Below are 22,251 nucleotides of genomic sequence, written 5' to 3'. Positions count from 1 at the left end.
GTTTTCAGACTCTTTTAGGGTACAAAGCACACAATCTTATGCTTGGCGTGAATCCATGCATCAATGATTCACCAATCAGTACAGCAGTACAGGTTGCTCAGTATCTTTGCTGGTGCCCATTTAACTTGTGACATTTGTGAATGTGGACTATGGAACAGTGTGGGTAAAGTGGATGTACATCGCATGGGTCAGACCTGTATAAAGCTCTGGTAAGGTGACAGTTAAGAGTATTGCATCCAGTTCTGATCATTGCACTTTAGGAAGAATGTGAGGATCTTTAGAGGGAGCAGAGCAATTTTACCAGAATGGTTCCAGGACATGAGGGATTTTAACTACAAGGTTAGGATGGAGAAGCTGGGGCTGTTCTCCTTGGAGCAAAGGAAATTGAGGGGAGATCAGATTATTATTATTATCAAGATTATCATAGGTTTAGATAAGGTGGATAAAAAAAAAGCTGTTTCCAAGAGCTGAAGGTTAGCTAACACAGATTTAAGGTTTTAGACAAGAGATGCGGGGAGGATGTGAGGAAGACCTTTTTTACGATGCGAGTGGTAATGATCAGGGACTCGCTTCCTACAAGGGTGGTGGAAATGGAGGCGATGAATGATTTCAAAAGGAAATTGCATGGGCAGCTGAGGGAACGAAACTCACAGGGCTTCGGGATAGAGCGGAGAGTGAGACTGATTGGATTACTCTATAGAGAGCTGGCATGGACTCAATGGGCCAAATGGGTTCTATCTGTGCCGTAATGACCTTATATCTCTCTATCTGACTTGATTTGAGGCCATTAAAATTAAGGAAAAGTAATGGAGAAAACACTTCGCTCAGTTGACAGCAAAGCATGCCCACTTATTTCTAACCAGCCTCCTCTTAACAGACTGACGTTCGTGTTGCAAGAGCAGCACATGCCTTGAGTTGTACTTGATATCATCCAACTAACGACTGTACCAGCTGGAGAGTCAGCACACTGTATACCATTGAGAGATCAAATTCAGTTCAGATTCGGGTGATCTGTATTTAATTCACCGTCTCAAAAATGGGACATAAATCTCCCAAATAAAAGTCTCTAACACACTGGGAAGGGGTTTGAAGTAAAATGATGAAGGGATTAGAATATTTGCAGCTTCTTGCAGATAAATACCAATGACATAATTGAATAAGGCATACATAATGGCATGTTGTGTAATGAATGGCGGCACTATTGTGTACTTCAGCGTATTGCATTGACCTTGTAACCTCAAAATGCAGATACTAATTTGGGCAATCATTAACTGCAGCCTTAATTTATTTCTGTTGCGATCATATAACAGGGTTCAGGAGCACCATCGATGAGAAGTCCAGAGGATGTTCCTTTGATGAAGGGCAGACAGCATTGATACTCTGTTGACGGAACTGCAGTCACAGAGCTTCCACTGTAAGTTGCAGTGTTCATTGATTGTGATCATTATCTCGCACAGACAGCAAGAGTTTAGGCCTTTGCCACATCAAGTTAATCCCAGTAACGGAGACTGACTGTGAAATCTGAACTGGAAAAGCTGATTAACATGAATGAGAAAGGATGAAGATGTAAATCCAAGATGCAGGGCTCCTATTACAAACTCAGCTTCTCCAAAATGCCAATTTGCAAATTATTTTTGTATAGAACTGCATAGAATTTACAGAATGGAAGCAGGTCATTCATCCCAACTGACCTCTGCTGCTGTTTACACTCCACACAAGCCTCCTCCCACCCCACTTCATCTCACCCTACCAGCATATACTTTCTTCAGTGAGGAATTTGGATATTTTTGTTACTGAAACCACGGAAAGATTAATTCTGCAGTGGCTTTAGGGGCAGACTGATCCAGCGAGGTCAGACAGTGGGGCAAACTTGAGGGAACTAAACATCTAGTCACTTCATGTCCAATAATGATTAATATCTTTCATTTTAAATATCCACCAAGAAAATCAATGCATAAATTGATTAAAATGTACAGTTTTAAAATGGAACATTGGAAATTAATTTTGGTCATTCCACACCAAAGAACCTCAGACAACAGGATTGATTCTGGTAGCTATGTAACTAAGTGAGTTGTGAAATAAATAATTAATATTAATGAAAATGATTAAACAGGCATTTCAGTTCAAGCCAGAGCTACGTTTTTAGGGAGAAACCTACAAAATAAGAGGTAGGTGCAGATATTTGGCATGTTGGGCTTCTGCATGTGATTTTCACTGGTCAAAAGTTTTACCTTTGGTATGCTTATTAATTTAGTGACTATTCAATAAATTTATATTCATATGCACATTTCCATCTTCCTTTTGTCAGTTGTCAATATTTTTCTTACTATAAATTTCTTAAGTGCACATTTATAATGGCAACTGCCTATGTAAACTTTTCATCCTGTAGTTTCACCCTTCAACCAGTCATATTGCTGTAGCACCTCAGATTTGCAACTCCCATCTCCTTGGAATCACTTAGAGAGAAAAACCTATCTTCCAGTTCTACTACTTTGCTTCCAAAGTTGCTATAAGCTATGGCTATATTTAACTATAAGTAACTGTAGTATAAGGGTTGTTGGCACAGTAAGGGTTAATGTGGAACTGCAGAAGAGTACCGCCCAGAGTATGATGTAGAGTCACATGATAGTAGACTGTGTGTAGAGAGCGTCTGAGAGAAGTCGACATGAAGATAGTACCCAGATAGGGCTCTACCTTGGAGTTATGTATATAGTTGTGTGTTAACAATGAACAGTTATGTTCGACCACACAAACCTCCAGACCTCTGAGTGAGACACCAAACAACCTTACAACATGGTGACAGCTAATGAACGAACCCAGAAGCCCAGGGAAGCTGACAAAGGACTCTGGAATCTGAAAAACTAAAGGAACGGTATTCTGACCTGACTAAAGTGCGCCTGAACCGAAGACACAGCTGGAGATCACCTGCAAAGCAGCTCCATTGCAGGCATGGAGACTGAAGGGCAGAGGGAAAATCCACTGTGCAGTTAAAGGACTCCACCAGAGCATGCGGAGGTCCATTGTGCATCCTCATTGATTGCAGAGTCAAAGGACTTAGCAAGGGTGAGCAAAAGTTCACATCCAAGGTTTAACTAGCCATTAAAAGTCTTCAGGCCATTAATCAGTCAGAGCAGTCCGTTTCTTTAATTATCGCAGCCAGCCCAAGTTCAAAGCTGGTGCCATACTACGTAGCAGCCAAGCTCCGTTCAGAAAAAGAATAAAAAAGGAAGTTTTTAAAATCAGCGAAAGCCAGTAATTGCCTTTTAATCAGTCGAAAATACCTCCAAAACGATCCAAAGCGGCCAAACCTTCGATTTAAAGATTTGCTGCAAAAAATCCCATCTTTAAAACAGACACAACATTTAAAGCTGTGCTCCCCCTGATGAAAAACAGTTATGGATAATAAATAAACCCTACCAGATAAATTTGGGCCAATACAAGGGTCAGAGCAGGTGCAGAATTGGGGGCTTTGGTGGAAAAGATTTTAAAGGTCTGTGATGGCTTCATGATTACATAAGTCAGAGACTGAACAAGTGAATACACTACTGTACTCAGTAGGTCTGATAGCCGATGACATCATTGCAAGACAAAGGAATAAATGAATCTTTGGATAAGTTTGAAGATGTTCGGAAGTCCTTCAATGCCTATTTTAATTTAAGAAGTAATAAGATTTTAGAGTGAGCAAAATTCAATAAGCGAGTCCAGCAGCCTGAAGAATCCGTTGACTCTTTCATAAATGAGTTATACAGATTGGCTGAAGCCTGTGACTACGGTGACCTTAAGTCGCAGCTCCTAAGAGACCGAATAGTGGTCGGAGTGGCTGATGATGGCCTTTCGCACATACTACAGACAAAAGAAGATGTGACCCTAGAAAAAGCCATCCAAATAGATAGGCAGTCTGAATTCCTCCAATAACACTGGTCCATTTTACGTGGCGAGGTTAGCCCATGGTATAGAGCAACCCCAACTCCAAGCTCATAAAGCAACAAAAGAGCAGGGAGACTCCACTCCAAGGAAGGCAATATCCAAACAGACCACAAGATGGTGGGAGACCATCAATGTTGTGGAGCCAAAAGACCTCTCGGGTGAGAGTAATATCCAGCAATCTCTGCGCAGTGCTTCAACTGCAATCAGCTGGGACATTTTGGAAAGCTGTAAATCTAGGGCCTTTGGGCATGCAGGGGATCTCGAAACAGTCCACGAGATTGAGGTATCACACAAAGAAGAAACCCAACTGTGCTTCTTGGCTGAGATCAAGGATCCTGGATTCTCCTTGTGGAATGCCGACATCTCCGTAAATGGTCGCCTCATCAATTTCAAATTAGACATGGAGGCCTGTGTGACAGTCCTCTCAGATAAGGAACCATGGCTGACAGATCTATGACTATGGACGACAGACACACCACTCTATGGTCTTGGGGAAATCTATCTTCCGGTCATAGGCATGATCCTAGAATCACTCCAGTGTGGCAACAAGCAAATATTTGAGATATTGTACGTCATCCGAAGACAACCCTTTTCTCTCTTGAGCAGGGATGCATGTGTTGCCCTTAACCTCCTCAAAATGGCAGAAGACATCAAAATAACCTCTTTCGTCAAGTGCACAGAACGGCAGGTGCCCCTGAGGTCCAGATACTCTTGACTGGGACTTCAGTTCTGAATTGTCTTTACTCTTTGCAGAGCAGGTTAGTCCAAATTCTTTGCAGATGGTGGCAGATAGTTGGACCAGCTAAACTTTCAGATGAGCTCCAACATGCCCCAAGCAGAAGGTGCACAGGAGAACAATGAACCCCAGCCTCAGAGCCCAGCAGTTGCTGTCACACAACCAGTGAAAACCAAGGCAACAAAGCTACAGTTTTCACCTGAAACACAGCAGCAAGACGATGCTGGAGCAGGAGAGCAGCGACCACCAACTCATCAAAGCACATCTCAGCGAGCCACAAGGGCACAGAAATGAACACAGTGTGACAATGGAAGCCTCAACTCTAGGTTGAGCTCACAGATGAGGAGCGTTCAAATGGAATGGAGATACATCTCCAACTCTCAGAAGGGTCATGGTGGACCCTAAGGAAAAAGAAAACTTGTGTTGATACTGTGGAGGAACGGAGTGAACACTCCCTCTGGGTGTCCGAACAAAGCAGACAGATTGTCGATAAAGAGAAATTCAATCCGAAGGAGTGCAAAACGTGAATCAGATGGAGACAACCAAGTGCCAGAAACGCAGTATACTAAGATGTAAACTCAGAACCAACAGGATCTGCCCAAAGCAACTGAGCCTAGCACTCCCCCAAATGTGACAAGAATGAGATCCAGACCATCTGAATTCATAAAGATTAGAGACTTGTGGGGAGTCTCCCCAATCAGAAAGATTGTATTGTAAATATGTTGTATTGTAAATAAGGAGTCGTATAAGGGCGTTCAGCATAGCAAGAGAGAACAGTACCACCCACATTGTGATGGAGAGAATCATTTGATGGTAGGCTGTGTGCAGAGAGGTTCTGGGAGAAGTCGACATGAAGATAGTGCCTAGAAAGGGCTATACCTTGGAGATATGTGTATGGTTGTGTGTTAACCATAAACAGTTTATGTTCAACCACACAAGCCTCCAGACATCTTAGTGAGGCATCAAACAACTTTCCAACAGTAACAGTTCAAATTCAAAGGTATTAAGGATTAAAGCAAAAATGACTCCAGAGCTTTATGACATCGAGATTCAGAAGAGTAATTACAGTCTGCACTATTTATGGGAACTTAAGTGCTTAAGGGCACAAAGATGGGATCTTTACAAAAGTCTCCCTGCTCTGCTGTTTCTCTGATGGCTCTGGATTGGTCTTTTCAGGTTGTAGCTGAAGGGCTGTTTTGACTGAAACCATGGTTACACATTATGTTTTTAAAGACGGAACTCACTGCCGACACTCATTGGCGGGTAGGGTGGGTGGGGGTTGGGTAAAAGTACAACAGAAAGGTAATCAAAAGCGTTTTCAAATGTTTAAAATGTAAATTGTAGAGCCTTCCACCTCTCCTGAGCGATCCCTATTTCCAGCTTCTGCACCTGTGGGTTTGTCTCCCAGTCAGTGATCACCCCACCAGAGTTTGAATGTCAGTGGAGATGACAGGCTGGGTGCTGTAAACACTCTCCGGTAATCCATAAGGTAACAATTTTTCATTCACTATGGCCAGTAGTGTCACATGCAATGAGTGAGTGGTGGGGGGGGGGGGTCAGGAAATGGAGGTGGAGATCATGGGCCATTTTACCCCTGTCAAAGTGAATGGGTCTTCAGTGACTTAAAATGCGGTCCCAACTCCCAGAAGCTCTTTGCCCATTGTGTATCATTTCCAGTTTCTTTTTTATTTGCATTCGCAGGATACGGATGTCGTTGGGGAGGCCAGAATTTATTGCCCATCCCTAATTGCCCTTGAGAAGGTGGTTAGCTGCCTTCTTTAACCACTGCAGCCCAAATGGTGTAGGTACACCCATGTTGCAGTTTGGGAAGGATTCCTAGGATTTTGCCCCAGCGACAGTACCTCGCAATAGACCTCCTAGTCAAGATGGCGTGTGGCTTGGAGAGGAACTTGTGCATGGTGGTGTTCCCATGCGTCTATTGCCTTTATCCTTCTAGATCATAGAGGTTGCGGGTTTGGAAGGTGCTGTCGAAGGAGCCATGATGAGTTGTTACAGCGCATCTTGTAAATGGTACACACTGCTGCCACTGTATGCCAGTGCTGGATGGAATGAATGTTGAAGGTGGTGGATGGGGTGCCAATCAAGCAGACTGATTTGTTGTGGATGATGTTGAGTTTCGTAAGTTTCGTTGGAGCTGCACTCATCCAGGCAAGTAGAGAGTATTTCATTACATTTCTGACATATGCTTTGTAGATGGCAGACAGACTTTGGGGAGCCAGGAGGTGAGTTAGTTACTACAAAATTCCCAGCCTCTGACCTACTCTTGTAGCCACTGTATTTATATGGCTAGTCCAGTTAAGTTTCTGGACAATGGTAATCCCCCCCGCCAGGATGTTGATTGTGGAGGTTTCAGCGATGCTATTGCCATTGTATGTCAAGGGAAGAGAGTTAGGGTCTCTCTTGATGGAGATAGCCATCGTCTGGTGCTTATGTGGCTTGAATGTTACTTACCACTTATCAGCCCAAGCCTGAATGTTGTCCAGGTCTTGTTGCATATGTGTATGGAAGACTGGGGGGTTGTGAGTGGCACTGTGTACTATTCCAGTAGGGTCATTTGGATCAGTTGACATAGGTCTTGCCCAAAACGAGTACGAGCCTGATTTTAATATGCAGATCAATGCTAATGACATTGAAATTAGCGCAGGTGCAGTTATCTAGTTTCCTTGCAAGTTGTGAACTCAGATTGTCTTCACTACCTGTGCTGTCTGAAGAAAAGGTGCCAGGTGTGTTCTGTCTGAGGAACTCTCTGCTTAAAGGGGCAGCAGCTTTTTTTGGATCACGTCTAAAAATAAACTTGAAACTTGAGTTTCTGATAGCTGTACAGTGTAATTTTTGTTTGTGAGAGGTATATGCCCTATATTTGTACAAGCACTATTTCTCATTGTCACAATTAAAGTTCTGGGCATTTTAAAGAGAGCTCTCTATTTTATGCTTATCTGGAAGAGAATAAAAGTAAGGATTGATTGTTTAATCGCGCCAGAGACCGATTGGCCATACTGTGATGTCTATAAACCGAACACCTCTGGGAATGTCGTGTGTGAGGTAAATCCTCTTTTTGGAGATGCGCAGGTTGGCGATGGTGAGGCAGACAATTCCCACCACAGGGAAGTACTCTGTGTGAGGACAGACCTCTGGACAGCTCTCAGGACAGTGAAGGCCTGAATAATAATTATCGCCATCTGGCCCTTTAACATTAGTAGTTGGACAAGGTATTTGCTGTAGATCGGAGCTCGCAGCCTGTATAGCAACAGTCTGTGTATTCAGCCTTTCGAACGTTTGAAAGCAACACTTTGACTAGAGTTTAGGATCTGTTTCACTAGAAGTCCTTTGGCCGTTGCCACATTCTCGATGCAGCCTGCTAGAATGTCACACACAACTGCACAGATTGGGATACTGAAACTCTTCCAGTCATTACTGCACAGAAGGAGGCCACTTGGTCCTTTGAGCCCTTGCTGGTTCTCTGTGGAACAATCCAGTCAGACCCATTCCCCTGCTACCTCCCTAAAGCCCTTCAAGTTTATTTCCCTCATGTGCCCATCCAATTTTGTTTTGAAATCAATGATCGTCTCCATTTCCACCCCTCTCATAGGCAGTGCATTTCAGGTCATTACCACCCGCTGTGTGAAATAGTTCTTCCTCATATCCAATCTGCATCTCTTGCCCAAAATGTTAAATCTGTGACCTCCCTAGTCCTTGTGCCATCAGCTAATGGGGAACAGATTTTCTCCGTCTACCCCAATTAACCCTAACATAATTTTGTACACCTCTATACCTCGATCAGGTCTCCCCTCAATCTCCTCTACTACAAGGAGAACGCCCCAACTTCTCCAACCCAACCTTGTTGTTAAAATCCCTCATCTCTAGAACCATTCTGCTCAATCTCCCACAGAAGACAAACCTCTTTTGCTGCATTTCTCTCATAAGCACTATCAAAGCAGCATCACAGAATTGATGTGTTAGCTGGCTAGTTTCAGATTTGTGTGCATCAAGAATTAAGCATCTCTATAGATTGCAGTTGCAGCCCTTTAAGGGCTGCTCCATGTGCCATCTCCTGCCCCTTGTCCTCTCATTGACATGAGCTTCTGTTGACATGCCGAGTCTAGGCTGTGCATAGTTACTAAGACCTACTTCATATGGTAAAAGTAAAAAACTGCGGATGCTGGAAATCCAAAACAAAAACAAAAATAAAAATACCTGGAAAAACTCAGCAGGTCTGACAGCATCTGCGGAGAGGGATACAGTTTAACGTTTCGAGTCCGTATGACTCTTCAACAGAACTAAGGGATAAATAAAAATAAAAATTTTTTAAAAATCTTTTATTTTATTTTTTATTTTTAAAATTTTTTTATTTTTTCTTTAGTTCTGTTGAAGAGTCATACGGACTCGAAACATTAACTGTATTCCTCTCCGCAGATGCTGTCAGACCTGCTGAGTTTTTCCAGGGATTTCTACTTCACATGGTAATGCCAGCCTCAAATCCTGCAGTGTTGTAGGCCCAGCCGCTTGAGTCCAAATAGGCCATAATAATTTACCTTGAATCCTTACAGGAATCGGCATAAGGTCACCAATACCTGTAGCAAAGGCAAATACAGTCTTTACATGTTAGGCACCTAGCAGTTATTGAGTTTCAAGCGATAACAGCCAATTTATATCATGCTCGATATTTCAGTCCACCGTTTAGACTTTGCTTCATTATGTTTTCTCCCTTCCTGTGGCTAGTTACAGTGTAAAATAGTTCCTATGATTAGCGATTGGACACTCAACAATTTCATTGGACCTTTGTTTGGCGCAACCTTCTGCACAGATTTGGATCTGTGAAGAATCTATGACGTCTGGATGCCTCAGCTGGAGGGATGTTATTCCATGGAAAATACAGATCATGAGGTAGTATATTTTTCTGGCCGCTGATTAAATAATCATGCTTTGGAATTTCAACAAATTAGGAGAGAAAATGAACTTTTAAGCCAAAAGTCATCAGTGCTGAGATCTGAGGTAATTTCTGATTAGGTGAACTGGTAATTAGGATGAAAGACAAATAAAACAATGCCTCGAGATTCCATTCCATACATGACTAACCCTGGCTCAATGAACATTCCAGTGTAGTTTCTATTGGGACAGGTGGCCCTGAGCTGATCAGAGCACTTGGCTGCACCTTGTGTTATAGCTCTCTGATGGTTAATGCTGCAAAGGGGCAGAATAGTTAAACTCAGTACTATTTTACCTCAGGAGGTGAGCATGTTACACTAGTTATGTTCAGTTTATCTGATTGGAACATTTACAGAGATTTGTCTTGAATATCCTGTATTTTTATATATAATTACATAAGTCATACTGTACAGAAGCAGGTTATTCTGCCTTAGCAGCCCATGCCATTTTTATGCTCCAATTGAGTCTCCTCCCATCTTTCCTCATCTAACTCTATCAGTGTAATAGTCTATTCCTCTCTCCCTCATGCGCTTGTCTAGTTTCCCCTTAAATGCATCTATACTATTGGACTCAACCAATCCAAGTGTGAGTGAATTCCAAATTCTCACCACTCTCTGGATGAAGAATTTTCTTCTGATTTGATTTCTTGATGGCCTCTAGTTTTGCTTTTACCCACAAATGTGCCTACAGTGTCAAAATCTTTCATAACCTTGAAGGCCCTTCAGCCTTCCCCTTTCAAGGGAAATGAGACTCAGGATGTACTTCCTCTCCTGACAGGTATAGCCACACAGTTCTGGTATCATTGTTTTGCACCCACTTCAGTGCCTCTGGATCCCTTTTCGAATATGGAGACTCGAACTGTGCACAGAACTGCAGGTGTGGTCTAACCAAGGTTCTTTACAGGGTAACACACCTTCTCTACTTCTCAATTTTATCTCTATAAAAATAATTCCTCATGTTTGTTTTGCTTTTAAGACCTATTGACCTACGTCGTAACTTTTAGTCATTTGTTTATATGTACTCTCAGATCCCTTTGTTCCTCCGCTACATTTAGATTTTATTTTCTAAGTAATATGTGACTTCCTTATTTTTCTTATCAATACTTCACACTTATCTCTGCTGAAATTCATTTGCCTTTTATATGCTCATTCTGCAAGTTTATTAATGTCTCTAGTAATTATTTGCAGCCCTTCTGTATTGATTATTCCCTTTTCCCCACCCCAATTTGATGTTGTCCACAAATTTAGGAACTATGTTTATGATTCCAAAGTGTAAATTGTGAATACAAATTGATCCTTGTTGGACCCCACTTCTCACCTTCTGCTTCTTTGAATAACTACCCTTTACCCCTACTCTCTCTGAATAATTACCCGTTACCCCTACTCTCTGATTAACTACCCTTTACCCCATCTCTCTCTCTGAATAATTACCCTTTACTCCTACTCTCTGATTAACTACCGTTTATCCCTATTCTCTCTGAATAATTACCTTTACCCCTACTCTCTGATTAACTACCCTTTATCCCTACTCTCTCTGAATAATTACCCTTTACCCCTACTCTCTGATTAACTACCCTTTACCCCATCTCTCTCTCTGATTAACTACCCTTTACCCCTACTCTCTGATTAACTACCCATTACCCCATCTCTCTCTCTGAATAATTACCCTTTACCCCTACTTTCTCTGATTAACTACCCTTTACCCCTACTCTCTGATTAACTACCCATTACCCCATCTCTCTCTCTGAATAATTACCCTTTACCCCTGCTTTCTCTCTGCTTTCTGTCAGGGACAATATCAAAATATTCTGCTTCTTGTCCCCGAATTCGCCTACTCTGTGACCTTATTCTATTAAGTGGTACTTTATCAAAGACCTTTTAGAAATTACACCTACTACATTACACTTGCCCACTCTCTCTGCTGCCTCTTCAAAGAATTCAGTGAGGTTGGTCAAGCAAGGCTTTCGCTTTTGAAATATAATTCATTATTTTTGTTTTCTGAGGATTCCTTGTTAATATTTTTCTGGTTAGTGCATTCTGCCAGCATATGAATAAATCTTTCAAGTATAACCTTATATTTACACAGAAAAAAGCTCTCTCATTTGAGTGGATTTCCTGCCTATTCCCATTACAAACCTCCATAAAGAAATATTTCCATTGATGTAATTCCTCATCATAGCCTCAGGATGTCCTAAGTGCTTCAAAACCAATGGAATGCTTTTTAAGTCTAGTTATTGTTGTAATGTAGGAAACGTAGCTGCAGATTTGAACACGGCAAGGTCCTGCAAACAGAAATGTGATAAATGACCAGATAATGTGTTTGTAGCGATGTTGGTCAATTACTCATGCAAAAGACGGCACCTCTGATAGTGCAGCACTCCCTCAGTACTGGGATGAAGTATTAGCATAGATTTTGTGCTCAAGTCCTGGAGTGAGACTTCAAACCATGACTTTTTGACTCAGAGGTGGGAGTGCTACCCACAGCTGACTGATGGGCCATGGAATGTAGACATAATTCAGTCACCATTTGAAAATCATACATTCTGTCCTTATTTCTGTTGTAAACTCGTATGTCCACAATTATAATGGATGCTACCTATGTAAACTTGACACATTGTAGTGACAACCCTTGCCCAGTTGAGTGTGGCTAGACAGAGGGTGTAGCTTCAGCACGAGTAATTTATGGTGGCTGTTCTCATCATAAATGTGGACAGGGGAGTTTATAATATATTCTCAAATAGCCGAATGTTACCTCATTTGCATGAATGTTTTGGGGCTGTTGGTGTGCCTGTTTAAAAGAAAACTCATTATAACTATAGAGTGTGTTAGCCAGGAAACCTCTCTGTGGTAGTTCTCACAATTGGAGGTTGCTAAGTTTACCTGATAAACTCACCCCGACTTCATCAGAGCATCACTCTGGTCCCAGAGGTATTGCTGCCAAATACGGCAGGTTTAGTATACCCCACGTACTGATAGGCAGATGCCATCTGAAGCAATGAAAAACATTTGCCAAGCCAGTGCACACTTATTTAGCAAAAGCAAGAGAATAGGGAAGTAAAAATAAAATACTACGGATGCCAGAAATCTGAAGTAAACACAAAGTGCTGGAAAAATGCAGCAGGTCTGGCAGCGTCCGTGGAGAGGGAAACAGAGTTGACGTTTCGAATTGAATATGACTCTTCTTTGGAGAATAAGGAAGTGATGGACAGACAAATAACAAAAACATGGATTCATATAGTGCATTTAACACAGTAAAACACCCCACAGCACTTCACAGGAGTGTTATCAGAAAAAAACTGACACCAAGTCCCAGAAGGAGGTATTTGGATAGGTGGTCAGAAGCTTGGTCAGAGAATGCAGAATATTTACTTAGCAAGGAAGTTGATTGCTGTGGTGCTTGTTGGGTACATTCAGTCAGGTTTTGGGATATTTTGTAGCTTATTTTTTAAAAATAAAGGTTTTAAGAGCATCTTAAATGAGGAGAGATGGGGATGGAGAGATTCCGCGATGGAATTTCAGAGCTTGTGATCTAGACAGGTTCAGGCATGGATGCCCATGGTGGAGTGAAGGAAGTGAAGGGTGCACAAGAGGCCAGATTTGGAGATTGCACTAAGAATAAACAATGCTCCCAATGATGGGCTTTACTTCTCTCCTTGCTACCATCAAATATAAAGATATTTATAAAGATTTCCTACTCATTATCACTCCTGCCTCATGGAGCCCATATTGTTGCAGTGATTTAATGTTGCAGTGATTAAAGTCAGGGATGCTCAAGAGACCAGAATTAGAGGAGTGCAGATATTTCAGAGGGTTGTGAGACTGGTGGAGGTTACAGAGGTAGGAAGGGGAGAGGCCATGGAGGGGTTTGAAGACAAGGAAGAGAATTTGAATGTCAAGACTTCATGACCGGGATATTCAGACTCACAATGTCCATAGAAGTCGTGATTGTAAAACCATGGGCGATGCTGCCCAAATGTAGGACATGCTCGACTGGCAATTCAGACTCCTGGAATTACTCCACTCTGTACAACGTGCACTCGGTGAGGCAGGTGGTCCAGATATGTTTTTGTAATGCTATAATTTCAAAGATTTCTGAATATAAACACTAAAGAACAAACATATGGTAGCAAATCAAATCCAAATGTGAAGTAAGTCATTGCAGAACTTAATAAAATCCTGCTGCAGCCGTTTTTTTTTCTGAATCTTGGCCCAGTGGATTCTCTTGTGCCTCTGGGAAGGTCATGGGTTCAAGCAGCCCTCCAGAGAGTGGACATTTTAGTGCAGTGCTGAGGGAATACTGCACTGTTGAAGATGCTGTCTTTTGGTTGAGGTGCTAAATCGAGGTCCTGTTCCCCGTCTGCCCCATTAGATGTAAAAGATCCCATGACTCTATTTTGAAGACGAGCAGGGGATTTCTTTCAGTATCCTAGCCAATATTATTTATACCTCAAAGAACAATTTGAAAAAAAATAAGAGATTATCTATAGGAGCAGGAGTAGGCCATTTGGCCCCTCGAGGTTCTCCGCCAGTGATAAAACTGATCAGAAAATTGTTCTTTTGCGCTTTGCCACGAAGTAGAACCCAGCTCCATGTTATCGCTGGCCCAATTATAAGAGACTTTCAATTTTCTCACTGGAGAGTTAATGGTTTCCAAATGCTCTGGGACCCTGAGTTCATATTTATTGTAGTGGGATTCAACTTAATGGGTATTTTTATTCTTCAGCAGTGACTTGAACTCTCCCTTATTTGGTCTTGACCCAGATTCAATATTCCTAATTGCTATCCTAATTGATAACTCTGTTGATCCGACCTTTAATGAGTTCTTAACAAGCATAGTGTATTTTTCCCAGTAGTTTTCTTTCACCCAGTTTAGGATATGAGGAGGGAAGTCAGTAGCATTAATAAGGAAAAAGAGCCCAGTGATTATTTTTTTCTGTTTCTGGATTCCTATTTGCTTGAGTCTACTATTTTTCTTAAAGTTATAATCCAGAGTATTCCACTTTCACCCTAGTGGCAGCATAGAACCGTAAAGGATTAATAGTTAAGTTAATTAGACAATGATGCTAATGACGATGTAAGCATGACATCAGGGTCAAATGATCAAGAGACTCCAAGGGAGCAAGACAAAGAACTGTTTATATGAAGAGAACAGTATACTTACCATGAGGTCTTGGATGTAAATAGCTCTAAATAAATAGTTTCAAGAAAAACTAAATACTGACTATCTCTAAGTCACTCACAGAGTAAGAGAAACCTCATTGAGCCTGAGGACCGAACAAGTAAAGGGCTACAGGCCCAAACCTTGGTGATAGCCCAAAACATGGTGGCAGCTCTCAAAGCCTCAGTTTAAGAAACTGAGGTCATAGATTGGTAACCCATGAGTGAAGACCATGGAACGGCTCGACTTTGCAATAAAGAAGGATAAAAATAAGATGTACCTTGGTGGGGCACAATGAATCACTCACTATGTTGGCAGCCATTGAACAGCCACTACCCCTTCCAACACAGCAAGGGTCTGCAGCAAGGGCAGTGATGAGAATTCTGGAAGTGACAGTTTTAAAGGTACTGAAAGGCTTCGGGCTTACAAGAAAAGGCATAAAACACCAGGTTAAGTATCCTTTTATATGCAATTGGGAACATGGCTGATGATGGCCTGGTGAGATAAGGAGTCGGGGGGACCTCGCTACCCTACGAGGTGGTTTTGAGGGCCATCAATAATTACTTCAGCCCTAAGAGGAATCTGGCCATTGAACAGGCGAGATTCATCAAAGCATACAAAGGCCGGGTGAATCTATTGATTCACTTGTATCGACTGGCCAGTAGTTGCGGCTGTGGAGCTTTGTAGCAGGAGTTAATTCATGACTGCATTGTAGTCGGTATGCTCAGCAACACACTGTTGGACTTATTGCAAACCAAGGAGGATTTAACATTAGAGAAGGCCGAACAGTTTGCCAGGCAGGTGGAGCTGTGAAAGCAGTATCAGGGTGTACTTCGGGGAGACATCAAGACTTGGGAGGGGTTGATTTGAAATGTAGGCCCAAAATCGGGAGCCCTGTCTACTAAAAAGTTCATGAGAAAGCGTGCTAAAACTGCTGAAGAAGCAGGAAGAACCCTTCCACCTATTTTAAAATGTTCCAGATGTGGCGCCAAGATGTGGCACTACATCACAAAGACTGCCCAGCAGGGGAACCAAATGTTTTCTCTGTGGCAAGACCAGACATTTTAAACAATTCTGCAAATCTAAAGCACAATTTAAAGGAAGAAAGGTGGAACCAGTTTCCAACCATTTTGAAGTCCAGGGCATTGGAAATACAGCATTTCAACCTGACGATTTCCTAGGAGAAATTAAAGATCCTGATAAGCAGTTCTGGTCTGTAGAGCTGGAAGTCCAAGGATACAGAACAGATTTTAAACTGGACACAGGGACTGGGAACCCAGTCTTATTGGACAAATTGGTCTGTCTTAAGGAAGTAGAAATCCGGCCATCTAAAATAAAGCTACAGGGGTCAGGGGGCACAGACCTCAAAGTGAAGGGGGAGGTCACAACAACCCTGAGGCATGAAGGTAAAGAAATTAACAAAACTCTTTGGGCTAGACATTCTAGCCCTACCTGTCACCAAGATCGTCCGGTCCTGCCGAAAGTCAATAGACTTTTGGCTAGGCTGCCGAATCTCCCGGGGTGGGTCCCACCATGACGGGGCCAGAAAATCCGGCCTCTATATCTTACAGGACCAAAAAATTGCTCAGCAGGGCAGTGTGTTTAGGACTTGGTCTTCTACAAAAGGTCGATGAGGTAACAATAGAGGACAGCGAAGCAATATTTGGGCATGAATTTCCAAAGTTGTTCCCAGGACTGGGAAGGCTCAAAACTGCAGCATGAATTGAAGCCGACTAATTACGCAGTGAGCCAGTCTTTATTCTAGAAATATCATCCACTGGACCACAGGAGGAGATTGCAGATCTCTCACTTCTCATTGCAGACAGGCTAGGAGAGGTGGAAACAGAATACGCCAACAGTGGTGGTGATGATCCGCTGGAGGAGCTTCTAGACCTTGGTTGGCTCTTTCAGGGCAGAGTTCAAGAGCAGGAAGCTGCTGCAGAAGCAGAGGATCTGTTCGAAGAAAAGATCCTAGATCTTACTGCACTCTTTGACTCCACTGCCAATGCTTGTGAAGTCTTTAACAAAAACAAAAACAGCTGGAAAAACTCAGCAGGTCTGACAACATCTGCGGAGAGGAACACAGTTGACGTTTCGAGTCCGTATGACTCTTCATCAGAACTAAGGAAATAGAGAAATGAGGTGAAATATAAGCTGGTAGAGGGTGGTGGGACAGGTAGAACTGGATAGAGGGCCAGTGATAGGTGGAGGCAAAGAAGAGATTGCCAAAGATGTCATAGACAAAAGGACAAAGGGATGTTGACAGTGGTGATATTATCTAAGGAATGTGGTTTTCCAGCTATTTTTAGTTTTTGTTTCAGATTTCCAGCATCCACAGCGTTTTACTTTCATCTTGTGAAGTCTTTGTTGTCTCTTTTGAGGAGGTTCATCCTTCTGTTGAAGAAGGTAATAAAGAGGTGAATTTGTCTACTCATTCCACCGAGCCCAGCGATGACAGGCATCAACAATTGCAAGCAGCCAGCAGAGAGCTGTCCATGGAGAATGAGTTCCCAAACTCCAAGTTGAATCAAACCAATCGGGAAAGTTCATAGTGTATCAATTTGTACAAACGTAAGCTGCAGCTCACACTTGGGATCTCATCAGCAAGTCAAGGTTGGACTTAAATCTTCTTTCAGTAAAGACGCAGAGGTCTGAACTACAGAGCTGCTACAGCTGAAGAGTACTACGCAGGGACTTCCTATAGATCCCAGTCCAGAGGTTTGTTCAATTGTTAATGATGGGGCAATCCTGCTTCCTCATGCTGACATCAAGATCCCACTATCCTAAAATTTCCAATCCTGTCCCACATCCCGGGTCTCGCCCCGGACGCCAGTTGTCCCAGATTTCTCTCTTGTTGCTGCCAGATCATGGTTGGGTGTCTGCACAGTCCAGAGTTGGCACAGTGCACGTGGGTACTCACAGCCACGGGCGAGCAGCGCTTGCTGTCACTGTCACCACTCTCCACCTGGCGTCGACAGGTGCATGCATGGGTGGGCTTGGGGGTGTCCAGCTGGGGGCAGTTGAAGTCCGATCCCGTCTGGGGGTGCATCACTCAGGCTGGACCGCATCACTCCCCCGCCCCCACCCCCACCCCCCTGCCGCACTCCTCAGGTCTCGTCAGCAGCCCTCTGCTCCCCTACTTCATATCAACACTGCCATGTGTCTCAGTAATCACATGGGCTTTAATCTTGTTTTGCTGTGTTGCACTTTTGTCAAACTCCTGAGAGTTAGATTTCACTTCTGTTTTTTACCATACCCTTAGGAACACAGAATTATTCAGAATTATTCATCACACATTCTTGGAGCTTGAAGTGTTACAATTAACACCTAACCAACACTCACACAATGGAAGAGTCAACAAAGAAAACAACAACAATGCTAAATATCGTCTCTTAACCGCTTTAATAGACAGATAATGGGCCGTAATTTCTGAGCTCCTCAGTGTCGTATTGGGGGTTCCCTAAAGATGCGCTGGGGAGTCCCCTCCAGACGTTCCCAGATAAGGATTTGCACGGCAATTGCCCAGAAGTGCAAACCTTCACTGGGCATTTGCCTGCACTGGGAACCATCTGAGAATGTGATTTACATCGCAAACTTCGGATGGTTCCTACTGTGTTGTATCAATAGTTAGCCGGAAAAAATTAGAAGGTATTAAAACCACTTCTAACTCTGAGTAACTATTGTACAGACCCTGAACAACTCCCCACAGGGACTCTCCCCCCACCCCCGAACCCCAGGAGACTCTCCACACCCCCCAACTAGCCCCCCGCATGGGACACCCTCAGCCCCCTGACCCCCCCCAGGGCTATCCCTCGAATACCCCCCCTCCCCCGCATGGAATTGCCCCCCCAAACCCGCTGGGATACCACAACTCACCTCACCCCTGCTAGTCTGACTCTCACCGACATCCACCCGACCTCTGACCCCTGACCTCCAACCCCTCCCCGACCAGCGACTACCCCAACCTCTGATTTCCCCCGCTATCCCCCAAATCCTCTCCGTTCCCCTTAGACACTCCTCCTTGCTCTGTCAAGGACCTTTACATTTCAATGGACCTTTAATCTTATCTGGTTTATGACAGCTAGTGCTGTAAAAAAAAGGGTGGGGGCATAGCCTCCTTCCCTTCAACTCAGCTGCACTTTGGCGCTAGGCCCCGGGGGACGCGCTGCTCTGCCTTGATCTTGCCCGGCCTGAGTTAGAAGGTCGGGCGAGATAGCCTGAGAAAAAAAATTCAGATAAGAAATTGGGCACGGAGTGTCAATCTGACACGGATTGGCACCCTGAGGAAGTTCAGACCCAATAACATATTTCAGTGTATTTTTGGAATGACTAATTTAAGCAATGATTGAAGAAGAAGATATAGAAAGGTCCACTTTAGAGACAAGGCTTTGGGAAATCGCAGGTCTGAACAAATAACTTTTGTAGGTAGAGGTATCAATGCAAGAACAAGGTATGTGTCGGTCAGCCACATGGTCAGCACAGTCAAAAACAACTCATTTGTAAGTTTATGTGGAAGGTGCTTGATTTAAAGATAATACTCAAGGGAAGGAATGAGGATCACCATTGGCTAACTTACACTGCTATATATAGTTATTGCTGGCTTTTAAAAAATTCTTTCTTGGGATCAGGGCAGTGCTGGAAAGGCCTAGCATTTATTGTCCGCCCCTAATTGCCCTTGGCTTAAATCATTGCAGTCCCTCTGGTGCAGGTACTCCCACAGTGTTGTTAGGACTTTTCTGTAGCAGTTTGGTACAATTGAGTAGCTTGCTAGCTCATTTAAGAGTGAACCACATTGCCGTGGGGCTGATATTGGCACAAAGGTAAGAAAGCAGAGTGTGATAATAGCAGAACAAGGGTAGCTTTGTGTGAAAGAACAACATGGAACAAGTGACATCCCTGTAGGGGATGGGGTAGAGGGAGGGGCAGTGGTGGGGAAACAAAGGGGTAGAAAATGGGATGGAAGGGGAGATAAAAAAGGGGGTAAAACCACGGATAAATAAATAAAAATAAGTGGATAAAAAATAAAAATGAATGTAGAAAAAAGGGGGATTAAAAAGGGGGGTGAGGATGGAGGAGAGAGTTCATGGTCTGAAGTTGTTGAACTCAATGTTAAGTCCAGAAGTGCCTAATCGGAAGATGAGGTGCTGTTCCTCCAGTTTGTGTTCGGCTTCACTGGGACAATGCAGCAGGCCAAGGATGGACATATGGGCATGAGCTGCTCTACTATGAGCACCTTTTTTAGCACTAACCACTACCATTAACACTCCCTTTGTCCCTTAGTTCATGACATCTTTGTCAATCCCTCCTTTGTCCCTACCTATCGCTGACCTTCTATCCTGCTTCCTCCCCCCCCCCCACCTTTAAACAATATAAATTTCATTACATTTCCACTTCTCTTCAGCTCTGGAGAAGGTTCATACAGACTGGAAATGTTAACTCTGTTTCTCTCTCCACAGATGCTGCTGGACCTGCTGAGTTTTTCCAGCATTTCCTGTTTTTGTAACATAGTGGTTATGTCACTGGTCTAGAAATCTGGCAGTCTAGACTGATAATCCAGAAAACATGAGCTCAATTCCCAATACAGACATTTGGGAATTTGAATGCAGTTTAAAACAAAAGCTTTGCATCAGCAAAAGCAGTTGGATTGCTGTAAAATCCCAATTTATGTCCTTTAGGGTAGGAACTGTGATGTTCTTACCTGGCCTGGCTTTTATGTGACTTCAGTGCCACACCAATGTGGTTGACTCTTAATTATCCCTGGCCTAACAAGCCACTCTGTTGTATCAAACCACTACAGTGGTCGAAGATGAAAGTTTGTCCACCTTCTCAAGACAACTAGGGGAGGGCAATAAACGCAGCCCTTGGCAGCAACGCCAAGAATGAATAATGATGCTGTGAATTTTGTGGTTGTAATGTTGACCAAACAGTCAACCTTTGCTATCATTAGAACCATGAAACCAACTGCAGAAACTGCCCTGTGCAATGTTAGCAGGCAAGCATGTTAGTCACCTGCAATTTCTGTGACAGATCTCCAGCAAGTAATTAGCAGAAACAGCAGAAAGTTACAACAATAGCTCCGGAGCACCCTGTAGAAAGTCCAGGCTAATGTGTCTTTATGAAATTCCATTGTTTGCTGTTTCAATAGTGAACAGAGGGATTTGATACCAATGTGTGATGAGGTGTCGCTTGTGTCAGCGTGGTCAGTGCAATACAGCCTAGTCCACTAAAGGCACTTCAGCTCCCTGCACACTTTTAATTGTTAGGGTCCCAAGTGGCCACACTCACCACACATCCCTGGCTCTCCACCCTGAGGTTTGCCCTGATCTAAAGCATTGGGTTTTTAATAAGCCCTCTGCTTGTTTTACTTCATCTGAGACACCTGCGATGACATATTACAAGCTGAGCTGGTGGCTCCTATGCACTCTCTGCGGAGTGGATATAGGCTTCATCACTCATGTCTATAGGCTAATATTCCACAGGGTGATTTTTAAGTATTAAGGTGTAAGCTCAGACAGGAGCTAACTCATCCTAGATCAATGAGCACTTCTAATTCTCGTAAAGTGAAGACTTGTAAGAAACATGTTAAACGTTGGCCTTATTCAGATCGTTACTAACTGAGTTTGTCTTTGAATAGTATGTGTGTTGGTCTGGCACAGGCTAAATGGGGAAAGCAGCATCATTCTCATAAACTGTAAAAACACTTAATGAAATTTTGGTTATGAATGTTAATTGCCAATAGATCATTTTCTTTATCAACTTGTACCACTGACACTTATGAAATGAATGGAGCCATCACTGTTACCCATTAGGGACATAGGAACAGGAGTAGGCTATTCGTTTCCTCAAAATTACTGACTTCAGTTGCGTAATTTCATGTATTCCATCCCACACCAAGGGCGAAATTGTCCCAAGTTTGCACTAAGTGCGGTAGTGGACGGGTAAAACAATGTTTTGCCCGCTGGCTGTGGTGATGGGTTTTCATGCCATATTGTCCCAAACCCGCCGCATTACTTATCTATTCCAGGGAACCACGCCATTTCCGTGGCGGGCGGGCTCTCATTTTCCTGCCACGCCATCACCTCGCTGCTTCGTCACGCCGGGCGCCATATTTAAAGTCCAGCCCGCGCACACAGCTCAGTCCTTCCAGCCCATGACTACTTCAGATTTCCAGCATCTGCAGTATTTTGCTTTTATACTGCTTCAGGGAAGATGTGCATGAAAGGCAAAAAGACTGCAGCCCCCAGGTTTAATGACGTGTCACTAGAATGCCATCTGGATGCCGTGGAAGCCCGTCATGATGTCCTCTACCCCCGCTCTGGCCACTGGACGGGCAGCAGCATCACCACTCTGGCTTGGTCAGTGCCAATGCTGCACAGAAGAGGTTGGCCATCCAATGCAGATAGAGGATGAATGATCTCATCAGTGCAGCCAGGGTGTGGTAACCATCTCATCACTCTAAACTCACACACTCACAAGCCCATCAT

General features: G+C 43.3%; 1 protein-coding gene across 3 annotated transcripts in view; it reads left to right on the top strand.

The window, feature by feature from the left end:
* Positions 1-22,251, top strand: part of sema4ba (sema domain, immunoglobulin domain (Ig), transmembrane domain (TM) and short cytoplasmic domain, (semaphorin) 4Ba) — a 382,578-nt gene that overhangs the window by 14,884 nt on the left and 345,443 nt on the right. For all 3 annotated transcript variants that reach the window (XM_078530416.1, XM_078530415.1, XM_078530413.1), the window contains exon 2: positions 1,311-1,414. The gene's annotated coding sequence lies outside the window, so the exon portion shown is untranslated. The remainder of the gene's footprint in view (positions 1-1,310; positions 1,415-22,251) is intronic.

This window comes from Cetorhinus maximus, chromosome 26 (assembly GCF_964194155.1).
Source record: "Cetorhinus maximus chromosome 26, sCetMax3.hap1.1, whole genome shotgun sequence".
In the NCBI taxonomy this organism is placed as follows: domain Eukaryota; kingdom Metazoa; phylum Chordata; class Chondrichthyes; order Lamniformes; family Cetorhinidae; genus Cetorhinus; species Cetorhinus maximus.
The sequence above is the reverse complement of the archived record's forward strand: the minus strand, read 5'-3'. Positions and strand labels throughout refer to the sequence as shown.